Here is a 5,461-nt window from a genome sequence, read left to right on the forward strand (position 1 = left end):
TATATGTATATGTGTGTATATGTATAAAAAACATTAAGTCATTGTAGGGCTGGTAGGGACCTGTAGTTTTGATTCATGATGAGATAATTTGGATGTTTAAAATGAAGCGCTGTTTAAGGCTGGGCATGGTGGCTTACGCTTATAATCCTAGCTCTTTGGGTGGTAGAGGTGGGAGGATTGCTTGAGGCCAAGAATTCAAGACTAACCTGGCCAACATAGCAAGATCTTGTCTCTTAAAAAGAAAAAAAGAAGTCTTGTTTTAGAAGGTAAGTGACAGGAGAAGCTTCAGAGACTATTGAGATTTTGAAAGACATTAGAAGGAAATAAAAAGTATATTTGATTAGATTTTTTTATCTGAGTCTTTTTATTTCTTCCTATTTCCGCTATTCTTCAGAGATAAAGGATTAATATTTATAAAAAAGGACTTTTTTTTTTGAGACAGGATTTAGCTGTGTTGCCCAGGCTGGAGTGCAGTGGCATGATCTGGGCTCACTCTAACCTCTGCCTCCTTAACTCAAACAGTCCTCACACCTCATCCTCCTTAGTAGCTGAGACTACATGCATGTGCCACCACACCTGGCTAATTTTTCTATTTTTTATAGAGATGGGGGCTTCATCATGTTGCTGGGCCTGGTCTCAAACTCCTGACCTCAAATGATCCACTTGCCTTGGCTTCCCAGAGTGCTGGGATTACAGGCATGAGCCACTGCGCCCAGCTAAGAAGAACTTTGTGTATATATATAGTGTAGTTCATTAAAAAAGGAGGTGGGGGTGAGCGTAGGCACAATGGCTTATGCCTGTAATCCCAACACTGGGAGGTTGAGGTGGGAGGATTACTTGAGGCCAGGAATTCAAGACCAGCCTGGGCAACATGACAAAACCCCATCTCTATAAAAAATACAAAAATTAGCCAGGTGTGGTGGCATGGGCCTGTAGTCCTAGCTACTAAGGAGGCTGAGGTGTGAAGACTGCTTCAGCTTGGGAGGTTGAGGCTACAGTAAGCTGTGATCGTACAACTGCACTTTAGCCTGGGTGACAGAGTGAGACCCTGTCTCTTTAAAAAAAAAAAAAAAAAAAAAAAAAAAGGCTGGGCACAGTCGCTCACACCTGTAATTGCAGCACTTTGGGAGGCCAAGACGGGTGGATCACCTAAGGTCAGGAGTTCGAGACCAGATTGGCCAACATGGTAAGACCAGACTCCTATCTCTACTAAAAATACAAAAAATTAGCCAGGTATGGTGGCGCATGCCTGTAATGCCAGCTACTTGGGAGGCCGAGGCAGGAGAATCGCTTGCACCGGAGGCAGAGGTTGCAGTGAGCTGAGATTGCACCACTGCACTCCAGCCTGGGCAGCAGAGTGAGACTCTGTCTCAACAAAACAAAACAAAAGGAGATGGAGGCTTTAGGAGAATTGGGAATTAGGTTCCCTTGTACCACTTATAGCACGAACGAGACGTTTTATTTCCTACTCATATAAAGAAGACTATAGTCTCTACCGATCAAGTGTCTAGTGAAAGCTGAGCTTACATTGAGAGATATAATCTAGTGCATTTTTTTAAATAAAGGGGGCTCAAAAACATGAATCAATTAATCATATTTTGTTTAAAACAAGATTTAGAGAAATAATTTGCTTTTTAAACTGGGGCTTTTCTGAATTATCAAGTAATGTGATTAATATTTCAAGTATTTTAAAAATTATTAATATTTAAATATCCTCTTTATTTTTTTTATTTTTTAATATTTATTTAGTTTTGAGATGGAATCTTGCTCTGTCGCCAGGCTGGAGTACCGTGGCACAATTTTGGCTCACTGCGATCTCCGCCTCCTGGTTTCAAGCAATTCTCCTACCTGAGCCTCCCGAGTCGCTGGAACTACAGGCGCTTGCCACCACGCCCGGCTGATTTTTGTATTTTTTTTAGTAGAGATGGGGTTTCACCATGTTGGCCAGGATGGTCTCGATCCCTTGACCTTGTGATCTGCCTACCTTGGTCTCCCAAAGTGCAGGGATTACAGATGTGACCCACCACCCGGCCTATTTTATTTTATTTTTTTGAGACGGAGTCTTGTGCTGTTGCCTGGGCTGGAGTGCAGTTGTGCGATCTCTGCCTCTGGGTTCAAGCAATTCTCCTGCCTCAGCCTCCCAAGTAGCTGAAATTATAGGCATGTGCCATCACACCTGGCTAATTTTGTATGTTTAGTAGAGACAGTGTTTCTCGATGTTGGTCAAGCTGGTCTTGAACTCCCGACCTCAGGTATCTGCCCACCTCAGCCTCCCAAAGTGCTGGAATTACAGACGTGAACCACCGCTCCCAGCCAACTGCATAATTCTTATATCAGAAGTCATTCTTATAACTGTCAGTTGAAACATTATAAAGCCTCTCCATACCTGAATACCAGTAAGCTATAAGGAGCAAAAGGAACAGATAAGATAACAAAGAGCATAAAAAGGACCACAATGAAAATCAGGAAAAACTGCAGACTAAACTGAAGAAGAAAAAAAAAGGAGGGGGGGAAGGGGAAGATTGAATGTGGCTTTTGTTGCTGAATTTGTTCATCAAAAAAAGAAGAGGTGAGGCCGAACGCGGTGGCTCACGCCTGTAATCCAACCACTTTGGAGGCCAAGGCAGGCGGATCACCTGAGGCCAGGAGTTCAAGACCAGCCTGACCAACATGATGAAACCCCATCTTTAAAAAAAAAAAAAAAAAAAAAAAAGAAGAGGTGGGGCCAGACCTGGTGGCTCATGCCTGTAATCCCAGAACTTTGGGAGGCGGAGGCAGGTGGATCACCTGAGGTCGGGAGTTCGAGACCAGCCTGGCCAACATATATGTGTGTGTGTGTGTGTGTGTGTACACACACACACACACACATATTTTTAAATAAATTTTTTTGTTTGTTTCTTTTAAAAAATTTTTCTTTTTCAAATGAGGTGGGAGTCTCGCTATGTTGACTAGACTGGTCTTCAACTTTGGCCTCAAGCAGTCCTCCCATCTCGACTTCCCAAAGTGTTGGGATTAAATGTATGAGCACCACACCCAGCCGAGTCTTTTTATTTCTTCCTATTTCAGCTGTTCTTCAGATGCAAGCGTTTAATATGTATAAAGAAGGACTTTATGCGTGTATAGTGTTTTTAATTAAAAATGGAGGTGGGAGTGACAGTGAGACTCCTCATTAAGAAAAAATCATGCAGTTTAGTTTCTCATGGGCTTCTAGCTAAATGTTAGAAAAATAGATTCTGTTTAATATTTCTAGACATAAAGGGGGGTGAATACTGTGAAAAAGGAGATTTGTCCAAGTTTTTCCTAACTACAGTGGTTCTTGGCATTTTTCAATTGTTAGAGTAGTTTTTGAAGACCAGTAAACTTTTGTGGCATTGGAAAACGGACCTAGATTGGTTTACTTGTTTTTGAGATAGCGTCTCGGTCACTCAGGCTGCAGTGCAGTGGCGTGATCTCAGCTTCACTGCAACCTCTGCCTACTGGGTTCAAGCGATTCTCCTGTCTCAGCCTCCTAAGTAGCTGGGATTACAGGATTTCTTTTTCTTTTTTTTTGAGACGGAGTTTTGCTCTTGTTACCCAGGCTGGAGTGCAATGGCGCGATCTCGGCTCAACGCAACCTCCGCCTCCTGGGTTCAGGCAATTCTCCTGCCTCAGCCTCCTGAGTAGCTGGGATTACAGACACGTGCCACCATGCCCAGCTAATTTTTTTTGTATTTTTAGTAGAGACGGGGTTTCACCATGTTGACCAGGATGGTCTCGATCTCTTGACCTCGTGATCCACCCACCTCGGCCTCCCAAAGTGCTGGGATTACAGGCTTGAGCCACCGCACCCGGCCCAGGATTTCTTTTTCAAATGAGATGAGAGTTACCCGCTACCATGTCTGGCTAATTTTTGTATTTTTAGTAGAGATGGTGTTTCACTATGTTGGCCGGGCTGGTCTCGAACTCCTGATCTCAGGTGATCTGCCTGTCTCAGCCTCCCAAACTGCTGGGTTTACAAGCGTGAGCCACTGCGCCTGGCTGGTTCACTGTTTTTTTTTTTTTTTTTTTTTTTTTTTTTTTTGGGAGAGAGAGTCTCGCTGTGTCACCAGGTGCCAGGCTGGAGTGCAGTGGTGCTATCACGGCTCACTGCAACCTCCGCCTCCCGAGTTCAAGCAGTTCCCCTGCTTCAGCCTCTTGAGTAGCTGGGACTACAGGCGTGCGCCACCATGCCCAGCTAATATTTGTATTTTTTAGCAGAGACGGGGTTTCACTATGTCAGCTGGGATGGTCTCGATCTCTTGACCTCGTGATCCACCCGCCTCGGCCTCCCAAAGTGATGGGATTATAGGCGTGAGCCACCGTACTCGGTGGTTCACTTTTTTTAAATATGTAGCACTTCATCTGTTTGGAACTCAGCCATTTGGAACATAGCCAAGAACAAGACAGTAAATATAAAAAGCCTCTGAGCTGTCAATATAAATAACAAAAGATATCTTTTTTGTAGGAGAATGTTCAAGTTAAACCTTTTTTAAAAAATATTCAATTCTCTGATAAGCTTGTTGATCTTTTTTCTGATTCTATAATCGAAATAGTAACTGGTGGTAAAAGAGAAGGCAAAAAACTAGGAAAAGAAACAACTTAAAATGGAGGCCATAGCCTTTAAAAAGAATAAAACCATGCTGCATATATGAATATGCTCTGAGGGAATCGGCATATATATTAATTGTTATAATGTTCATGATCAAAGTGAGGACCATGATTATTCAAGAAAGGTTCAGCATAAAATGGTAGAAGAGTGTACAGTGCACTATAGAGATGTATATTCCAACTGGCAAGGGTTTAAAAAAAGTGCTTATGGCCGGGCGCGGTGGCTCAAGCCTGTAATCCCAGCACTTTGGGAGGCCGAGGCGGGTGGATCACGAGGTTAAGAGATCGAGACCATTCTGGTCAACAAGGTGAAACCCCGTCTCTACTAAAAATACAAAAAACATTAGCTGGGCATGGTGGCGCGTGCCTGTAATCCCAGCTACTCAGGAGGCTGAGGCAGGAGAATTGCCTGAACCCAGGAGGCGGAGGTTGCGGTGAGCCGAGATCGCGCCATTGCACTCCAGCCCGGGTCACAAGAGCAAAACTCCGTCTCAAAAAAAAAAAAAAAAAAAAAAAAAGTGCTTATGATGCTTCAAGGCAATGTTTAAATCTTAGCTATCTAGAACAATATGTTTCACAAGAGTTGCAGATCAAGGTTTATCATGATGTTTAATTGACATTTGCTGTTTTCCTGTGTAGACTTTTAGATGTGTAAGGAATTTATTATCGGTCTTTCTAGATGAATACTTTTATTGATTGGAAAACTGAGGTCCAGAGAGATAGAGACTTGTTCAACACATACATAGATAAAGTTAATACTCAACATTTATATCTAAATTGAGGCTGGGATTCAGATTATTACTACTTTGGTCTGTAAAAGAGAAGATCCTGTTTT

The sequence above is a fragment of the Sapajus apella genome, unplaced genomic scaffold (genome assembly GCF_009761245.1).
Source record: "Sapajus apella isolate SASKATOON/1434 unplaced genomic scaffold, GSC_monkey_1.0 scaffold169, whole genome shotgun sequence".
Lineage (NCBI taxonomy): Eukaryota > Metazoa > Chordata > Mammalia > Primates > Cebidae > Sapajus > Sapajus apella.